At 44.8% G+C, this 22109-nt stretch overlaps 1 protein-coding gene across 3 annotated transcripts in view; it reads left to right on the forward strand.

Moving 5' to 3' along the window:
• The first annotated feature begins 6426 nt into the window (after positions 1-6426).
• SETD5 (SET domain containing 5) overlaps positions 6427-22109 on the forward strand; it is a 116526-nt gene continuing 100843 nt past the window's right edge. For 2 of the 3 annotated variants that reach the window (XM_066596729.1, XM_066596731.1), the window contains exon 1: positions 6428-6750. The gene's annotated coding sequence lies outside the window, so the exon portion shown is untranslated. Of the gene's footprint in view, positions 6751-22109 lie in introns of all 3 variants that reach the window. The other variant, XM_066596730.1, reaches the window with a different exon arrangement.

Consider the following 22109-nt stretch of genomic DNA (forward strand, 5'->3'; position numbering starts at 1 on the left):
TCCTTGTAGATTGCAAGCTTTTAAAAGCAGGACCCTCACTCTTCTTTCCTTATAGATTGTAAGCTCTTGCGAGCAGGCTCTCACCCCTATTTACTCATAAATAGTAAGCTCTTCTGAGCAGGACCCTCACCCCTATTTCCCCATAGATAGTAAGCTCTTCTGAGCAGGACCCTCACCCCTGTTTTATCAAAGATTGTAAGCTCTTGTGAGCAGGAGCCTCCCTCCCATTTCTTTATAGATTGTAAGCTATTGTGAGCAGGATCCTCACCTCTATTCTGCAGATGATTAAGTCTGAATACTTTTCCTCTGTTTGGTCCGTGTTTTACAGACCATAATACGGAGCTAATATAAATCTATGTATCTATCCACATGGCCATATTTTTCACAACCATGTTTTAAAAACGCAGTTTGTGCTAATTTTGTCCATTTCTGCCTACTTACATTAGTTGATGTTATTTTCTATTGGGCAAATACAGATCCATATTTGCCCAAAATAAAATAAAAACAGCAAATAAAGATCAATCAATACTGATGACATACGGTTGCAATGTCATCTATAACATGTCTGTATTACAGATGTGTTACAATACGCTTGTGTGAAACCGGCCTGTATATAATGTCTTATTTTGTGAATGTGCCCTCCGATTTGTAAAGTGTCAAGGAACATGATGGTGCTATATAAAGATAATTATATAGCCATGTGGATGAAACTTTTCACTTATCTATTTGGGACCTAATCCTTGTTTAAAAACCCGAAAAAGTGCAGCAACTGTATGAAACAGGCATTAGGCCGCATGTCCACAACCACTTTATAGATCCAGGTTGTATGGATCTGCAATGCAGCACCTACAGAAAACTTTAGGTCCATATTGTATATCTGTGTGCCTCTGACTTTACAAAAAGGGTCACTGAGGTTTTTTTCTCATGGATTTCTTAAGGGTGGTTTCACATCTGCGTTGGAACCTCCGGTCAAAGGTTCCGTTGCAGATCCAGCTCAAAATACCGAAAGAAAAAGCACTACATGCAGCACTTTTTCTTCTGTCTTTAAGATGGGTAACTGAGGGGAAACCGAACAGACCCCATTATAGTAAACGGGTTCTTATCGGTGCGGTTTCAGTTCTGCCATTCGGCCACGGGGATTCCCCTTTCCTGCTCCCCAAACGGAACAGGAAAGAGGAACCACGAGCACAGATGTGAAACCACCCTAATATGTCTTATTACATGCAGTATGCAACAGATATTCTACCCTATAAGTATTGCATCACCACACTGAGTGATATGGACCCAAAAGCACTTGTGTCACCATACATTCTCTGTGAACACGTCACTGCTGTGTGAATGAGGCAACATACAAAATGCAAAAGGATAGTCGAATTAGGTTAATAGGTTTCCTATACTACTGTTTAGTCCTTTTAGTGTATGCATGTGATATAAACAGATTAGATTGTAAGCTTCTCTGCAGGCAAGAACTGATTACAATCTGTATACATTTTGATGGAATATGTTGGTGCTATATAAATAACAGAGACAAAAAAAAAATCTAAAAATACATAAAAGAATTTGTTTATTGAAGGAGGGGCACTAAAATAAATCTATGGTCTGCAGCAGCTATACATCCAGCTCCATATCCCTGTGCACTCATGAATGACACCTTTTCACGGAATAACAGTGTGGCCATCGGGGGAGGGTACAAAGGGTTCTGTTCTCTTGCCGACTCCCTGCAAACCAGAGTGGGAAACCCCTTAGAATAAAAAAAAAAAAGCTGTGACATCTGCTCCGGACTCTGCAGAGTCAAAAGGAGACTACAGCCTTATGGCACATGATACCATTGCAATGGGAAAAGCTGCATATACACATATCAAAATCCATATGTATATATATGTGCAATCTTACTGGAATGGTTACCTTTAAAAGGATCAGGTCTCTTAATTTCTTACTACTATTGACCTTTTTTTATATGGCAAACATTAGGGGATGATTGAACATGGGACTGATAAAAAAAAAGGTTAGATTATGAAAGTAAAAAATCCATAACTAACCCTCAAAATTCAGTAGGACGGGTAGATATAGTGGAATATAAATGATGTGGAAGCAATTGACATGCTGGTATATTCCTCTGCGCGTGTAATAAAGGTGACACAATATAAACATATTAAACATTTTATTTACGAGGGTTGCATATAAAATATGTACATGAAATTAAATTAAAGGTTATTGCATATTGGTGGCGAATATAGGATATATATCTCGCAGATATACTGGGGGAAGGGGATGTCTTTGTATGTAAGGAATAGGGCAAATCATTGACACAAGATGATGACCCAGTAGTAGCTATGGGAAGGAAAGATCTGGACACTGCAGGTCAGACCGGGGAGGTGGTAGGGTGGGGGTTAACGGTGCCTCACCCGGTGGAAGCCATGCCTCTTCCTGCCACGTAGACCTTCTTGTGTCACCAAAAACCGGATTTCCAAACCCAGTATGTAGACAAAATAGATATAAATATATATAGATATATATATATAAAAATGATATATGGAGACCAACAGTGCAAGCAAAGCAATATCCAAAATGTGATAGAGGGGACGATGATATTCCAACATACAGAGAGGAGGAGGAGGAGGAAAACTGGCGGTCTGTCGGTCCGTCCGTCTGTCTATCACCACCCAGGGGGGAGGTTTGAGCGGCGGCGCTGTGCCAAGCACGTCCTCATGAGGATGTAAGGAGAGGTTCTGCACCCAGATATAAAAAGCTACATTGTAGTTACTGCATTCACGCCACAAGGTTACTGTTGCAACAACCTGCAGAAATGCAGTTACCCCTAATAAAAAGAAGCAACCTCCCTACCCCTACCCCTGCTGTACTGCCTCGGAAACCCCATGCCGATGGATGATGTAAAAGCCAAGCAAAGCAGGTTTCAAAGCAACCTGTCATGATATCCATAAAGGTGACTGGACAGTGGCCATCCTCAGTAGAGGGAGGTGGTCACTGACCCCATGCAGAACCCCACTTTGTCCTCATCCTGCAGCAGGTTCTCTTTCAGAGCCCCCCACTCCTGCGTCCAACATGGGAGGGGGAGCTGTGAGGAAGTGTGAGAAAAACACAGCACTGGAGAAGGAGGAGGCGTTAGATGAGACCTTCCCTCTCAGATCCCCCCCTCCCTTTCTAGTCACCCTTCCCCCCCCCTCCCTACCAGGAAATAAAGGAGGGGGTGATGGGTGAGATCTTGCAGTTTGCAATCCCAGTCTGGGGGTTTATGATAAGATCCATGACTGTCAAGTCTCATGTTTTTTAGAGCAGGGCAGAGATTGCAGTATTTTCTGAAGTCATAGCCACATATGCAGCTGCTTTTTGATCACATTGTAGTTTATTAGGCTCTATGGAGAAAAAGGTGCGTTATTATACGTTGTATTCAACTCCTGGTGCTGGGGTTGGAAATTGTTTCAATGGTTTACAAATAATTAGAATATTGTTTACAAATAATTGTCCAAAATGTTACATTGTGTCCTGAGGAATAACATAGATTGTAATCATGTCAAACAAAAAACACATGAATGAAATGCAAACTGTGTCACCGCTAATACTTGTGTACCATACAGATCAGTAGGTTCAGGTTTGACCGTCCAATCTGAGATTTGGGGTGAAAGAGACTTTTTTTTCCTTTTTCATAGAATGTGAAAGTCTGCAACCTACAAGATGATTAACGGCACCATCCAGGATTACTATAAGGGCTCATTCACATGGCCATATGTGGGTTTGGGTCACTGCTCATTTATGTGACCGAAGCCTGCATCACCCTGCGTATTTTGGCCTTTGTAAGGAAATAGCGTTTGCAGAAGGGCTCATTGTTTGGCTGTACAAATACACAGAGAATACGCGGGTTTCCTGCATACTCACTACGTATTTGCACTGGGCCATTTAAATCTATGGCCTATTTCAATGCATAATATGCACATAATAGGGCACGCTGCGTGAAAAATATCCATATGTGAACGACCCCAGTGAAGTAAATGTTCTATTCACTGCCTAATATGTGATGTATATACGCCTGTGTGAATTAGCCCTTAGGTTTCCCTCACATTAGCAATTCAGCCCTTGTGTCGAACGTGAAACTAATTAAACTGGTGCGATCTGGGAACCCCAGTCCAACACTGGCTGGAGACATCCATCAACGGCAGGGCGTGTTTGACCTATGAACAGGGAAGAGAGAGCCCGGACAAATTGGGCAGCGGAATCGCCTATTAAACGGTTTGATGCCAATTTCATATGATGTAGGAAGCACAAAAAATCATATTTTGAGTGAATAAAAGTATTGTGGGCTCGCACAGCCGTAAGTATAAAGCACCGCAGGTCTCCCGCAGCATTTCACAGCTGTGAACCCGGCCGTGACCTTACGTATGATGGCGAAACTGTACTGCGCATAACCGCGTACTCACGTAGACGATCATGTGCAGTACACCTGTTTTTGTGCTGTTTATATTTCTTACGCCGTCGCTTAGCGATGATGTGTATATCCGCAGCCCATACGCAATGTAATAATGTATAAGCTGTGGGTACATACACAACAATAGAGAACAATGGCCTCTATCTTGCATATATACGTGGCAAAATAGAACATGCTGCGTTCTATTTTGCGCAAGCAGGTTACGCAATTCCAACACGCTAATGTGAGCGGAACTATGTAATTGATAACGGTAATTTCAGCTGCTATTCGCACATCGCATAATGGTAACTTGGATATGTTAAATGGAGCGGATAGCCTTCCTTTAAATAAAACTGATGCTTTCTATAGCATACAGTGTGTATATAGATTTAATTCAACAAGCCTGTCTATCTGGAGACATTCCTTCTTCCAGAAGCTTCTCTACCCTTAGGGTATATTCACACATGGTGGATTCGCTGCAAACATTTCTGTGAATGAAGACCTGTTCCATTCATATGAATAGGCCAGGCATGTGTATCTTTGCAAACTCCGTCTCAGATGAATGGGTCAGGGGCAGAAATTTCTGCAACAATATTGCTGTGTGTGAATGTACCCTTACAAATAGATTTAACAGGGGTTATCCCACAAGACTCATCTATCTCACACTGTACTGACTGTAAGGAGCTCGTTTAGCTTCTGTGAGGACATATTTACATGGCGATTTCCTCGCATGAGTCCCATCCAATTGCAATATGGCCTGGACTCGGATATGTTTATACACACAGGTAATCTTTCTTTTGGACCAGAGGTCTGAGATCTACAAATTGCAGCATGTCCTATAATGGTACCGTACTCACGTGTAAACGGCATTCGCATGTGAGTATGATGCGTTTTTTGATTTTTACTCTTCAAACAACATTTCTCGTACTGATATCACCCTCAGCCGTGTAAATACAACCTGGTGCTGGTGTGAACACAGCCGGGTGCCCCTTTGCCACGTGTGCCAGTCGCACCTGAGGAGCAGTACACGGACACCTGTACACAGCGCGCCTAGACATGCAGCGGCACGTCGTAGTTCTCGTCTACCACAGGAACAGGACACGCAATCAGGGTTCTTCATGCACAAAATCCTCCTAGCCCCATAAGCTATAAGGGGGCTGTCGGCTGCCTGTGAATGAACACGGGCCGAAATACTCCAGTGTGCTGGAGGGCTTAGATTGTCACAGGAGACGAGGACAGATGTGTGCGGTGAGCAGAGTATGGGGGTGCTATATAGGCAAGAGGAATACATCCCTCTGCATGTGGCAGAGTGTAGAAAGGCTACTAATACTTGGGGGGTCTCACATCGGGGGTTCTGGATTCCTGCTCCATTATGGGAGCAGGAAAGGAGAATTCCTTGGCCAAACAGACCCCAATAACTATAATGGCGGCCGCTCGCCTTTTACGCTTTTTCTTTCGGTATTTTCTGCCGGATCTATGATGGAACCTCTGAGCAGAGTTACCAACACAGATGTGAGACCACATATACGGGGAAACAGGACTGTAGTGATTCTATATACTGTACTCAATATATTATAGAGGAGATTACAAGTGTGTCTGTATATATGTGTGTGTATGTACATATGTATGTACATATATATATATATATATATATATATATACATATATATATATATATACATATATATATATATATATAGCGATCTCCCCGCAGTATACACGGGGGCGGGGGGCCTGCAGCACTCCACATCTATCCGCTCTCCTCGCTGCCTCTCCTCCTACTGTGGGAAAACAGCTCAGTGCGCGGGTAGTCTCCGCATCGCGTGACAGCCCTGTAATGATTGACACCACCTACCGCCCAGTAGGCGGTGAGCTGGTTCCCGTCCAACCAATAGGACGAAGGCTAGTGGGCGTGACCGTGCATCCCGCCCCCTGTTCCCGCCGCCCCTGCCGCTGGAGCCGGGGATCCCCGTGTGGTCAGTCGCGTTTCCGCCCGTGGAGGTAGCGAGTCGGTGGGGGGAGGGGAGGCCGTGTGGAGCCGCTGTCTATGCGGACTGAAGGGGGGCTGGGGAAGAAGCGGTGCTGTCCCGAGCAACAAGACAGAAGAACGGGGGAAGAGCCCCGACACGGCCGCCGGCCCCTACAGCGGATGTACAAAGTCTGGAAGTCGCCGAGTGCAGGTCTTTCCCGGAGTTTCTGTCAGGCTCTCGGCTGACGCGCTCAGGAAACGCCGCGGCTTCAGTTGAGGCCTAGTAGTTTTGGGGACTTTGTGACGTGAGGACGCGCTGTGGGCTCCATCCAGGGGGGCAGGCCGGGTCCTGCCGAGACGGGTAAGTGCAGGAGGCGGCTTCCTGACCACATTTACCAGCATTTTTGGTGTTTTTTTTGCCCTCTCTTCGTGCTTCGTCCCGGGGCCTCTGCTGGAGGGGCTGCTGTGTGGGACTGCTCGGGGGTCTGCGGGGAGGGTCACGGGGGTCTGTGGAGGGGTTACCAATCTAATGCAGCTGCGGGGCAGCTGAGGAGGGGGAGAGCCCACCCGGGGCCGGGCAAAGGGGGCACAGGGCCGGACAGGAGCCCAGAAGTCACCATATACAGTAGTATACCCCAGGGGTGAGCGCTCCCACAATGGGAAACAGCAGCTAGCAAGCTGGCAGACCCTACATTGGGCTCCACTGTGGGTAGTGCCCCCCCCCCAATACCCCAGAGGGCAGTGCCCCCAACATATAAGCAATGGGTTGATACAGATCACATCAGGTATTAAGCTCACAGACCCTACACTGGGCTCCACTGGGGGCTCATTGAGGTCCTATAAATTGCAGGTGAGTGCTATATTCAGTTTTGTCCCCTATGTTGTAGACCTTAGTACCTCCATCATTGAGGCAATGAGAGGGTGCAAATAGCCGACATCAAGATCAGACTTAACAGGGTTCCTGGAAGTCCTAGACTCTCCATGAGGGTCCCAGAAGACCATGAGTGACTGTTATAGATGCAGTATTATTACCTCATACTACCTTAGAAATGAGTACTACCACCATGGGGGCAATGCAGAGGGTGCAATTGGTGGCTCACAGATCCTACATTACATCCCATTGGGCACCGATACACCCTCATCAGTTACTATACACACTACTACACTACCACTCCCCCCTCTGCCATAGGAATGTGTAACCATCCGTAGATCTCAATCAACCCACCCCCTTCCCTTTACCCCCTTCACCACTGCAGGGGCAATGCAGAGGGTGCAAATCTTACTAGATGGCCAGCTCACAGACCTTAGGTTGTGGCCCACTGAGGGCTTATAAATCGTCAGTGTCTGCTATATGAACTATTATCCTCCCATGCCAAAGAACATAGTATCACCACCATAGAGGCTAGTACCCCCATCATTGAGGAAATGAGATCCTGCAAATTATAGCAGACATCAAAATCACAGACTGAACAGGGTTCCTGGAAGTCATACTCTCCATGAGGGTCCCAGAAGACCATCAGTGACTGTTATATACCGTATTATCCACCTCATATGCCATAGAGTTCAGTATCCCAACCATGATGGCTGATAGTGTGCAGTTGTTGGAAATATTAAGCTCACAGACCCTCCATTAGGGTCCACTGGGGCTCATTGGGGTCCCAGACATCAGCAGGTACTATACATAGTATTATCACACTACCACTCCCCCTTCTGCGTAGAAATCGGTGATCTGTCCATAGAGCTCAATAACACCCCACCATGGAGGCAATGCAGAAGGTGCAAATGTTAGGAGATATCAAGCTCTGACCTTAGATTAGGATCCCAGAAGTCATGGACATACCCCCCGTATGTCATAGAAGTCAGTATCCCCACCATGAAGGGCACGAGAGTGCAAATCATAGCAGGTATCAAATTCAGATGGAGCAAGATTCCTGGAAGTCACTTTTCTTCATGAGGGTCCCAGAAATTAATGAGTGCTGTATGACGTATTACCCCCTAATACCATAGAAATGTATACCCCCACCGTGGAGGCAATGAGGGGGTGCAAATCACAGGAAATATCAAGCTCAAAGACTCTACATTAGGGTCCCAGACATCATCAGCTACTATACACAGTATAATCTACCACTCCCATCCTGCCATAGAAATGAGTAACCCGACTATATAGGTTAATATACCCCACCATGGAGGCAATAAGGGGGTGCAAGTTATAAATATCAAGCTTGCAGACTGAACAGGATCCTTGGAAGCCATACTCTCCTTCACGAGGGTCCCAGAAATCAGTAGTGACTGCTATGTGCCGTATTACACCCCCCCCCCTCTTCTCATGCCATAGAGGTTAGTAACCCCACCATGGAGGCCATGAGAAGGTGCAACTCATGGGAGATATCAAGCTCACAGATCCTGCATTGGAGTCCCCGGCAGCAGCAGATATGTACAGCATTATCACACTACCACTCCCCCTCTGCCATAGAAATGAACAGCCCAGCTGTAGATGTTAATACCCCCACTGTGGAGGCAATGCAGAGGGGAGCTTCCAGTGCAGAAGAAGGTATCAAGATTGTGGACTAAATGGGATCCCAGGAAGTCATTGATCTAATATTAGGGTTCCAGACATCATTAGTGACTGCTATGCATAGTTTTACTGCACTTCAACTCCCCCCTCCTCCATAGAAACCAGTAACCCACCATGGAGGTTAATATCCCTGCCATATAGTTAATGCTCCCTTCACTATTTATTATAATGCCCCCCACCATAGAGATTTCAGTGCAAATTGGAGGAGGTATCAAGCTTATCGATCTCTGGAAGTCACAGACCAGAAATTGGGGTCCCAGACGTCATCAACGACTGTGTACAGTAATGCACTTAAAAACCACCACAATAGAAGTTAATACCCCTCCATCATGGAACTTAACACCCCCCACCCCAAGGAAATTCCTTATTACAATATTGTATAAGATCCTGTAAGACAGCAGATCCCCAACTACTACCCCACATAATAACCTGTAAAATTATTAAATAGGAGACCACATATCAGTAAACATGATGGCTGACAGTGGGGTGTATGCAAAGGCTGCTCTAGTCGGTGATCCACCCTTCCCCCATGTTGTCCATGTCGAATCACGTATAATACCGAGTCTATAAGTTGCCTTTAACCCTATACACGGTGACCTGTGACATTCTGATTATATGCTCTCTGACTTTCTAGGCTTCCTGCGTAGTTGATAATCTTCTGCTCTCATAGGGGTTGTTTAGTAGGAGATACTCGGTGTTTGTGAGGGGTCTTTCTTATAAAGCAGTTGTACGTGGGTGATGGGCGCTGTGCATTAACATGGGGGAGCTTCAGAACGAGCGTTCAGTAATACTTATAACATTGGTGAGGTCTGCCTTCATATAGCAGCTGCTGCTCCATAAGGCAGTTGTATATAGATGGGGGTGGGGTATTTTATTCTGCTGGGAGGGGGTGGGGGTTGTTTATAACGATGATCACAAGTATATCAGCCTCCAGTCTCACAAGCATAGTCGCTGCATTTACTAATTTTAGGGTCCCTGCGTGGGTTTGCCTTGGGAGCTACATTATAAGGAAGGCTAGAGGCTTTACACCTCCGTAGGTCTCGTGATTTTGAGTCCTACTTAGTTCATAGATAGGTTTACCGTCCAGCAGATACACTCTGCAGATATCTATTTTTTTATGCTTGAGATATGTTGTAGGGACTCTTTATGTACATTGCTGTGAAGGAACGGTGTTTCCTTGTGCAGTCCTTGAGCTATAGCATACATTAGGATGATTAAATGCTAGCGTTTGCCTTGCCCCAGATGGGAGATTCTTTGTCGTCAGATGGAACGATAGTAACGATAATGACGAGAAAAACGTTCAAAAGTATCCAACAAGATTTTAGTAGGTGTGGAACAAGTTGTTTACCACCATAGAGACAGATATTGGGGGCGAGGGAGGTTTGGCAGTTGTATCAGAAGGATTTCTCAGCACCTCCATAGTTCGGTTTTGCATCAGGCTATGCTATTTTGGCTTGAGGAGGGGATTTAGCATCACAGAGTATCTATATTTTTAGTTGTATAATATTTTGGATGCTGGGGCGATTGTACAGAGGCCTACCTGCCCCCCCAAGATGGTAGAGGGAGTATCTCTAAGGGGACCCTTCCTGACTGTTGTATATACCTTGGTTCTTAATCCCCATCTTCCCCCATGATTGTGATCATCACTAGTCTCCCTGTCTGTACCTGGAGGCTGTTGGGAATTCACACCTCCTCCCATCCCCCTCCTTTCTTACTGCAAGTATCCAGGAGGAAGGATCCTCCGGCTTATTTTAACCACAATTTCTATTGTAATAGCAGCAGGGTTGGAGGGTGGAGTTTTGGGCTTTTTAGTCAATATTGTTTAAGAAAGTAATTTGCATAGTTAAAGTACTGCAAAGAAGAGAATGCAACATTGTTTCTTAATTGCTTGTCTGTTTCGCAACGTTATATCACAAGTCACCTGTATAGTTGTACATTGTCAGTCTAGAGTTGCTAAATTTGAAGGCTGTTTTTTTTGGTTCTGAGGTATGAAGTTAAGCTTTTCCCTCTTAGAATAGTTTTTTCTAGACTGAAAAATTGGTCATAAAATTGGATGATATCACCCATTCACTTGAATGTCTGCATGCACACAAGCTTTTTTTTTTTTACTTGGACTGATAGAAAAATAAAAAAATCGCAGCATGTCCTATTCTTGTCAGATTTTCGGAGGAGAATAGCGCATGCCAATGGGCTGTGTTCAGCTCACGGACGGAATGTGTGCGAGTTGCGCCTGACGATTTTGGGTTTGTTTTTTTTCTCGCCTGTGTGCCTGTACCCTTAATCTGTGCACTGTTCCCCCTTGCACTCCCCTCCCAGCCAGCTCTCAAGCCTAGGAATTCCTTTCATGCTCGCTCTCCCTTCTCAGTTTACATGCTACAGTCTGTGCTATATTCTATCGAAACTCAGTAGTGCAATGGTTGATTCTCTAACACTGTAGTAGAAGAGTTTGCTGTATGCTTAAGGAATACTCTAGTCTTCTTTCCTCCAAACCCCTGGTTGCCTCCCTCTGTAGCACTGCAGACATGCTACAAGCTGAGGAGCCCCAAGACTCAGAGAACAGCTCTTTAAGTATGGGATTCTTGTATTGGTTGTAAACAGGCGTTTACTGACATGTAGGGGTGCGTTTAAAAACAATTTGTCAAAATACTCAGTTTTGGGGGGTAAATTAGATGCACTGATCACCCAAGGGGAAATGTGTTTTTATTAGTCTCGGTAGGTCAGACAAGTGTTCCTGAAATACATTGTTGGATGCTTCATGCACAATTCTAGGCTGGAGCCCCTCCCCCCCCCAGATTGTCTGTGCTGGGAATACATGACCTGGCTGCTAGATAAGTGTCTTGGCTGTGCAGGGGTTAATGTGTGCGAAGTAGATTCTTCTAGCCAGGTGTTTTTCATTGCTGGTGGATTAGAAAGAAGGGGTCGCATGAGAGGTATCCAGGGTTAACTATTCATAGTTCAGAATTGTTTAGAACAGCCGCTAAGTCTGCATTCTGGTCAATTGTTAGATCCCAGAATATAATTATATGTATCTACTTGTGGACAAACCTATATCCTTTTCCTAGGTTGTATGAAGCAATGAAGTTTACTTTGGTTGTGATTAACTGTGCCTTAGGAATCTCACTGGTAGGTTAAGGTTAACCCTTTCTAATGGCTGGGATGTAGGTTGTGACCATGTACTGCAGTCCCCCTGTATGTGGGCACAGCTACTGATTTCTATGCCTCTTACTGCATTTTGGCTTCCTTGCTCACCCAAATTATTGTGGATCCTGTGTTTCTAGCTCAGCAGTGCATCACTGGCTTTATTCGGGGTGGAGAGGGTGTTTGTTTATTAATGCTAAATATTGTTTTCCCCAGTGTTACATATTTTGTCTGTTTATATACATAAAGTAATGAGTTACATTTGGCATAGTTTTTAGGGTTCCTTCACATCCTATCAGAGGTTCTGTTGGTGTGCTTTCACACAGGTGAGTGCTATATGGGTCTAAACGACCCATATTGCACTGTTCAATCTGCGATTTTGACCTGTGAGTGCAAGCCTTTTGCCAGTAAAATGCATTGCATTTGCATGCGAGCACAATGTCTTTTTTTTTTTTATCCCAAAGGGAATAATGGGCGATTCTTGAGCAGAATCACCCCAAAATAGGACATGCAAGTGGAATGAAGCTCATGTATATTACTCATCAATGGGTTATTTTTTCATACGAGTTCTGTCCATATCACAATCGGACAGAACTTACACAGGAAGATTGGTGGTATGAATGTACCCTTGGGAGTCTCCATCACTGAATTCTGTTAAAAAAAAATGGCGTGCATGTAGGGCTATTTCATCCTGTAACATGCAGGATGGCGATTGTGTTCTGTCATGTGACTGCGCCGTTTTCCTACTCCAAAGCAGGAAAACGGAACACGAAGCACTGATGTGAATGAGCCCTTATAGAAACCGATTATCTGTTATTAGTTGTGCTGGCTGGCTGTTGGGTTCTGTTCTCCCTTTGTCTATTATGTAGTTGTTAAAGGGTCATTGCATCTAAGGAATGAATTGTTGAACTCTTAGTCTGATTATCAAGTTGTTTTTTTTTTTCTCGCTCTGCTCCCCTTCCGCTGATGTGTTGCAGTAATCTTATGCATGGTTCCTGAAATATTTTGCTGCTGTAATATTGTAAAAGCATATTTAATGTCCTAGTTCTCTCTCCATTGAATGATGATTGTGGTTTTGCATAGGATGTGAGTAGAATATAGGATCAGTCCTATGTAATGTGCATTATAATCTATAACCTGCTTCTCCGGGAGATGTGTGGTGGGAGTCTCTCTGATAAATGAGCAGAAGGCTTGGTGCCCGGCCCCGGAGCTGCTGTTGCTATGTGAGACTCTCAAGTGGTGTTGTCCATCTCCAGGGATAGACACCACGTCCATTAGCAAAGGCTGCTTGCTCCTTGGAGAAAGGCAGTGGCTGAGCCCTAGTTGTGAGATGGCTGTCTTGTTTTTTGCCATCTGTTTCCTTTTTCTTCTTAACCATTTTTACTATCCTTATTTTTCGTCATTTTTCTGCTGAACATTATTGTTTAACCCTTAGTATTACATAATTTATTCAGCATACAAAACACTGCGGTGGTTTATTAGTTTTAATATATTACTGTTTTAAGCCACTTTCACTTGAGCAGATTGTAATACTTAGATCAGTTACAGATTATAATGTAACCGAATGTCATCTTCATCTGTTTGCCACCATATTTGCTGTCATTGCTTTTATTTTTTACTGGGCAAATGAAGATTGGTGTTTGCCCAATAGAAAATGCTACTAATGAATGCAAATACGGAAAATATAGATCAAGTATTGACGATGATACTTGGGTCTCACGGTTGCATCTCTACTTTATCACTTTCTATATTTTTCACCCAGTATGGAAAAAAACTAGTGCATGCTGCGTTGTCAAATCATGGCTATGAAAATGTGCCCACGTAACTAGCGTCATAGATGTACATTAGATGCTTCATGGGTTGTTTCAGAACTAGTGTTGGGGAAAAAAAATCTGTACCACTATATTGCTTAGGCTGGGCTAATGAAAACAAAGGGTTTGGCACTGTTTTAGCCAGTAGAGCAAAATGTGATTGTTCCCAGCAAGAGAAACCAAGTAATCTTGTAGATATGATACCTTTTAATGGCTAACAAAAATACTTTGTTATAGCGAGCGCTGGGCTCACACGGCCATATGTGTAAAATGCTGCGTGAGTCACACTGCGTTTTCTACCGCTGTGGAGCCGGCGGTGAGCTGACCTATTGCCGGGTATGGCAGCGATATTGTACTGCACATGACAGCGTATCTCACACGCTGTCATGCCCAGTCTCCGTTTCCCGCGCTGATGCTTCGTAAGTGCACACATATACGCCACCCATGTGTGGCAGTATGTGGTGTTGATTACGCACCCATAGAGAACAGTGGGCACTCGCAAGCGTAATATGCGGCAAAACTGAACATGCTGTGTTTTTTGTGCCTGCGTACAATTCTTACACGCAAACATGAGCGTCCCAGCATGAGGTAATGTATTAGATTGCCTGTGAATTACTGTGCGTTACACATTCGTAATACACGGTAAACTTGCGCTCGTGAACCTGGTCTTATGCAGAATACATAGAGGTTACCAAGGTTTGTTTGGCTCGTATAAGCGTACAAAAGGATACAGTCCTTATAAAAACATGGTAGCTTTGATGCTTTACAAATTTTAATTTTTTTTAATTTTAATTAATGGCTAGATCAATAAGGCCGGGCTCAGATGGCCATAATTTGCCACATGACGCCCACGAGATACTCACGTGCGGCACGCAGCAAGTACGCAATGAACATTACATACTTGCTGTGGGCCCCCAATCTTATGAACTATTTTGGCGTGTATACCCATGTAATACGCTGCAATTTATCTTGGGCACGTATTTTGGGCAATATGTGAGCAGCACAATGTAAGTCTATGGCTGCTTGCTACAGCATATTGCATGCGCGAAATACGTACAGGTAAATACACGATTACAGTACAGTTGTGTGAGAGAGACTTAACTTGCATAAAAATTTAGGGTCTATGGCCTCATGTCCACGGGCAAAAGAAGAATTAAAATCCGCAGCGGATTTTAACTCTTCTCCTGCCCGCGGATCCGCATCCCATAGGGATGCATTGACCACCCGCGGGTAGATAACTACCCGCGGATCGTCAATAAAAGGGATTTAAAAAAAAAAAAATAGAGCATGAAAAAATCTGGACCATGCTCCAAAATCGGAATTTACTCACCTGCTCCGGATCTTCCCTTCGCCGCGGCTTCATCTTCTCTCCATCGCGGCCGGATCTTTTTTCTTCGGGCCGGCGCATGCACGGGCACGTAACCGACGTGCCCTGCGCATCCGCCGGGCCGAAGAAAGAAGATCCGGCCGCGACGGAAAGAAGATGAAGCCGCAGCGAAGGGAAGATCCGGAGCGTGCGAGAGGGGAGTTAATTCTTATTTTTATGCCTCATGTCCGCGGGGCAGGAGGGACCCGCTACGGATTCTACATGGAGAATCCGTAGCGGGCCTTATTTTCCCCGTGGACATGAGGCCTAAGAGTCCTTTTACATGGGACAATTAAGTGCCCGACAGTCATGTAGCTACTTTTTTTCACACAGGAGCGATGATCATCTGGTGGATGGAGGCTGATCGGGTCGGAGATCATAGATGAACAACTGCCTGTTTAGGGCCCTTTTACACAGGCTGATAAATTATTAGATTACTGTATCCAGCAGGAATCTGAGCGTTTCGTTTCAGTGTAAATGCACGCCCCGACTGAATGATGAACGAGAATTCATCGGCTTTTTGTTTGTCTAGTTTCTGCATGCGGAAAACTGAACGACGGATCGTCCCGCTGTAAATAGGCAGTCGTTCACAATGAACATTCAATTGAGAGAGAACTGGGACATTAAGTATGCTTTCACAAGATCACAGCAGCGAAATATGTCAGGAACCATTCCTAAAGACCCATTTACGCAGGAAGAGTGTCCGGCAAACTATGCCAGACACTCGTCCCGGTGTCTCCGCGCTCCGCTTACTTAGACCGTTCATCGTTATCGTTTGCCATTCAGTCGCTGGCAGCAGTTTCTGTAAGTTATCATTCGGATTCAGACGATCCTGCAAGAACCTGAACGATAATCGTTCTGTGTAATAGGGCCCTTAGCTGCTGCTTCTATGCTTGTGGTTCCCAGCTGTTGGCTTATGACTCCTTGCTGTGTAGCTCATCTTGGGAGTCCTCAGTTCTGACAACATATACTGGAATTGAAATTATTGCAAATCTCTCCCAATCACCAAATTGTGGCACTTTGGATGGCATAATACTAGTGTCAAATTTCGCATTGAAATATTTGTCAGCACATGTTTGGAACGTCACAATTTCTTGTTTCTTCACATTTAGGCTAGGGAAACACTGCTTTGGGAGCAACATGTCTCATGGCCAACGATCGTGCTATGGCCCTGCTACATTGCCTTGTGATGTAAGTTAATGTGGCTGTATTGCAACTTGGATGTTGCTGCAACCGCAACCTGAGAATTGCAAGGGATCCATCAGGTTTCTAATTCAGCATGCCCAATCCTCATCTCTGATGTCAGGGGGCACTTACGCAATAAATGATTTTCATCCCACTGCATTCAGCAGGTTTGTCTGATATTCCTTTAATATGTTTGGGGGTTAAGGTGGGGTCTTTATTTTTCCTCTCCTGTATTTGGCTTGGGGGAAAAAAAGCCCTCTATCAAAAACTGCATGTGTGATTCCAGCCATATGGCAGTCTCTAGAATCTTATTTCCAAAAGTCTTAGACACTTAAGATTTGAAAGAGTGTGGATGAATGTGATACTACAATTGCACTGTGTGTTTCAGTAAGAAACATTCAATATGTCTCTATACACACTCAAGTTGGAAAATCTCCCATTGATGACCTGATCCTTCCCTTTTATCATAACAAGGAAGGGGATTGAACCCCTGCCAAGTTGCAGCACATTGGGGGGTGGGGGTCTACAAAGCATCTGCTTATGTATGACTGCTTTGAAACGTTTTAAGAGTTGCATGCATGAGCAGTGGCCTACCCTGGGGTGCGTCTTGGGGAACTCCTTACAAATTTAATGCAACATGCCGTACATAGAAGTCTTGTTTTTTTTTTTTACTTTAACACGGCAGTTTTTGCACCTACTTGTTCATGGTAGGAATATTATTGTTATGCATGTAGCATTGCACCACACTGCCGATTAAAAGCACAGATCTCATTTGGGTCCATTACCTGAAAGATACATAAGGACATAGGTATATGGCAGAATATGACCCCTTTTTTCTGTTTTTCCCCCAAACAGAAGGCATACTAAGTCTAAATAGGATATGTTTCACATTTTGTAATTCAGATTTCAAAATTTTTTTGTGTTTTCAATCACTTGTAACACTTATAGATCTTTCATTCATAAATGTGTGTATATTGCTTCACTGCAATAAAATAGTGCTCCGAGTCAGTGGGGTGCAGCTGTGTAAGGGTGATTTTGGACGAGCAGAAGATTTCTGCAAGACGCACTGAAATCCGCAGCTTAATCTGCATGTCTACAGATGGATTTTGGTAAGGAATTTTCTGTGTGTTTCAATGCATCTTGCAACAATATTCTGTGTGTCTGAAGGCATCCGAACAAGTACCCCATTATTTTTTTCTTCTGGCTCTCTATACTCATGGGGGGACTGAAAAAAAGGCGTCGTGCATACCGCTGTCAATCCATGTGGTGCCGATCCACACCCTCTGTGCATCTCAGGTCTTATGTAGATGTGCACAGGAGACCTTTTTTTGTTTGTTTTTGGGTGACGTTATGATGTTTCACAGTAAGGCCTCCTTCCCACGAGCGTGACGGGCTCCGCCGCGTAATATTACGCTGTGAAGCCCGTCACGGCGCCCCCCAGAGCCCCTATACTTACCTGCGGGAGATAGCGTGAAATCGCTTCCCCGCCCACCGCTGCCGCGTCACCGCCCGTCACCGCCCACCGCCGCCGCGTCACCGGCCGTGTCACGTGACGCGGCCGGCCGCGTCATATGGCGTCATATGACGCGCGGCGGTGGGCGGGAAAGCGTTTTTTCACGCTATCTCCCGCTGGTTACAGCGGGAGATAGCGTGAACGGACGGCTTCCATTGACTGCAATGGAAGCCGTCAGTGCGTACAGCCCGTCCTCACCCGCAGAAAATAGAGCATTCTGCGGGTGAGGACGGGAGAAATCGCGGTGCGTAATTCCGCGGTGGAATTACGCATCGTGAGCATTGTGCTATTAGGTTCAATAGAACCTAATAGCTGCGGGCAACGCAGCGGATTTTCGCCGCGAATTACGCGGCGGAAATCCGTTCGTGGGAAGGAGGCCTAACTCCATAAGCTGTCACATCTGTCTGTAATGTGGACCTCTAGGGGCTGTTGTTCACGGTTTGTGTGTGTGGTTTTTCCACGTGGGCACTTCCAGGGCAAAATGGTTTCCTATCTCTAACATGCAACGCCTGAGTTGTAAGATTTCATCGCTATTGCAGACAGGAGAACTTATTGTTTAAAGTAACTCTCCAGGCCTGGAGAAACAAAGATTGTCGCAGCCGCTTCTTTGACTACCTGATGTACACTGTGCATAAGAGCCTTTTACATTGGACCATAAATTGCTCAGATTCTGGCATCCAGCAGGAATCTGAATGATTATCGCTTAGAGTAAATACATGGTCTGACTGGACGATGCTTGGGAATTCGCTTGCTTCTCATTCGTCATTCAGTTTCTGCTTTCAGAAAACGAAATAACGTGTAAACGGGTAGCTGTTCGTCTAAGGACGGCTGCCTATTTACTGTGAATGAAGGCGGCTGTCTGGAATAATCCCTGGCCCACTTCGCCTCCATTCACTGAGCAATGTTCCTGTGTAAAAGCACAGATGCAATTATCAATGGAACAATCTGTCGGGTCGTTCCATGTAAAAGGGCCCCTAGTTTACATCATAGGGCCATTTACACTGGACGAATGTCAAGCAAACTTTGCCCGACACTCGTCCCTGTGTTTCCTCGCTCTCGTGCTCCTGCACAGGAGCTAGCTCGCTCGTGGGGGGGCGGGGCAGTGCAGCAGATTTTTCTCGCCTCGAGCCCCCGCCCCTCTCCATTGAGATAACACCACGGCCATTCACTACTGAATGACCGCTGTTTAAACTGAACGATGAGCTCATCGTTTATGCAGCATCAAAAAATCATCGATGAGCTCATCGTTCAGTTTAAACAGCGGCCGTTCAGTAGTGAACGACCGCTGTGTTATCTCAATGGAGGGATGCTGAGGAGTGAGAGGAGAGAAATCTCCTGCACTGCCCTTCCCCCCTGATGGCTGTTACGTGAGCGAGACAGCTCGCAGGAGCACGGGAGCGAGGAAACACAGGCTCGAGTGTCAGACATGGTTTTCCCGCCATTCGTCCCATGTAAATGGACCTTAAGATACTACATGTTGTCCTAGCCAGTCAGACCGGCGTGCAGTATCTTGGACTGCTATTACATACTAGTGCAAAATGTGCATCAAGTAATCAGAGAAGTACTGCCATCTTTGTTTCTCCAGGCCTGGAGCGTCACTCTAATTGGTTCCTCACAGATGCAGTTTGTCTGTAGTTCCAATGAAAAAAGTTTGGTACCGTGTTAGCTTGTAGTTCCACAACATTTCTTATACTCCTCCTCCATCAGGCCTGTGTACATGCATGTCAAGTCATCCGATTGTTGTCTGGTTTGGGTTTCAGTCTGCATTGCTGTCTTTTATAGAGATTGCCTGTTGCTTTATGAAATGGGTGTGTGTGGGCTCGGTCCTTGTTATACTGCAAATTAGTTAGACTTTTTTTTTTAAAAACTCCTTTAAGTCTAAGCTGTATAGTGTGCACAGAAAAAGTGACACTGGATATAACGAAGAACTATGTGAGTCGGGAGTCCCCCAACTTTTTTTTAATCTTTGAATAATAACAGGTGAAAGTTTATTAGGCTTTTGGTGAACCTTTACATATAGATTGGGAAACTGCATTTTCAGAGTTGACCTAATGTCTTAAATTACTTCTGCTATTGGAGTCATGTGGCTAACGAACTTGGCAAGCATTAGAAAATGTGGCACAATTTCTTGTGATTTCCTTACCTTGTGCCATCAGCAAAATACATCGGCCACTGAATAGACGCTTTATTAGAGCCAACACCCTTTGATGATTGGAGCTTCCCCGTATGGAAATGAGAGCTGTGATCCCTGGAGTGCAGCATAAAATCACATGACAAGTTTTCAGTGGATCATTTTCAGTTTTAATGTACATTAGATGGAAAAAATCCAGCGATCTGAGTGACTTATGAGTCCTGGTCATCGGTGCTAGACTAGCTGGGGCCAGGATTTCACTGCCAACCTTGTGGAGAATATATCGAAAATGGCATGATCGGAAATGTCCAGTAAAAGCAGATCCTATGGATGGAAACAGCTTGTCACTGGAAGGGGTCAAAGAAGGGTGTTGAAGGTGTTTTGTCACCTCACCACAACCTGGCTGTATCCTCTTCTTCCTGTGATGTAGCGTCGATTTGCGGCATTCTATTTCCTGCAGGTCAGTTTACACGGTCACTAGTGACGTAGTGTTCACTGCCTAGCAGGAAATGCTGAATCCATGTCAGCCTATTTTTGCGTGCAGGCGCGGGTTTTTGCTGCGACTGTGCATGTGCTGTGTCTCACTGCGAGTGTTCGCATGCTATTGCTGCGTAACACTGCTGCCAAGGATTCTGCATTTCCTGTTAGGCAGTGAACACTGCATGCAGGAAGCAGAATGCTGCAAATCAGCGCTATGTCACAGGAAGAAGAGGATCTGGCCAGCTTTCAAAGAGGTGACGCAGTGGACTGTAGGAGCCAGGAGGAGATGATGTGGTAAGGAGACTGCCTGGGGAGGAATAGGTAAATATTTTTTTTCTCAGATTGAATCCCTTTAACCCATTAAGGACCAAGCACAGTAAATTTACGGCGCCTGGTCTTGGGCTTAAAGCGCCGCCATATGTAAAATTACGGCAGCACTTTAGGCTTCCTGCTCTGCAATCAGTGACAGCTGATAATTCGGAGGAGAAGGCAGGAGGGGTTTTTAACACTTCCTGCCTTTTCAAGTACAATGTAACTTTCACTACGGGAGCCTGGGGGGGGGGGGGGTCATGTGACTGCCAGGGTTCCCTGCTACAGCAGAGCTGGAGGGTCATACTAGACCCTGGCCAGCCATTTCAGTGACTAATGTCACTACAAGGGTTGCTTTTCTCTGTAACTGGAGCTCCTATAGATGCCCCAGCTACTGTGGGAAAGTGTCAAATAAATAAAAAAAATGAATGTCCCCCAGAGGTCTTATATAAGGTCATGGGGACATAGATAGTAAAAAAACATAATTACATACACATATAAAACAAAATTCCAGAATAAAACAACAATACATAAGAAAATAACACAAAGCTGACGCCAACCAAAGCCATCACCGTATGCGCCCTGTAAATCAAAACCATACATATTATATATCAAAATGTCCAAAACAAATAAAGGAACCCGTTACCATACTTTATTTTGGCATAAATATGCTAAATAATACCTATAAGTGTTTTTTTTTAGCATTTTACACCCAATAAAACTAAAAAATGACGAAGAAAAAATCAGTGAAAAAGATATTTAAAAAATCGCCCTATCTCACGGAAAAAGAAAAATGCAGTAAAAATAATTTTGGTAGCTAAAGGAAACAAAATAGGACAGTAAAACTGCCACATGGGTAAAATCCCTAAAAAGTGTCCAGTCCTTAAGGTACAAAACAGCCTGGTCCTTAAGGATTAAGGATTGTTCTGATGAATAGTTGCAGCAGGATACAACCTTGATGCTCCATCTAACTTGTCCAAAAACGCACAACTCGTCGTTACTTCTCACGGATGGTTAGAACAGCAGACAACCAGTTCCAGCGCCATTTGTCTCTGAGAGAAGCAGCAAAGTGAAACTCCAGTGGGCAAAGGAGCGCAAAAATTGTATTACTGAGCAATGGAAAAACTTTACTCGGTCACATGAATCCAGATTTCTGTTGCACTGTGCTGATGGGAGGTCAGAATCTGGTGCAAGCAGCATGAATCGATGACC

The sequence above is a fragment of the Eleutherodactylus coqui genome, chromosome 3 (genome assembly GCF_035609145.1).
Source record: "Eleutherodactylus coqui strain aEleCoq1 chromosome 3, aEleCoq1.hap1, whole genome shotgun sequence".
NCBI lineage: Eukaryota > Metazoa > Chordata > Amphibia > Anura > Eleutherodactylidae > Eleutherodactylus > Eleutherodactylus coqui.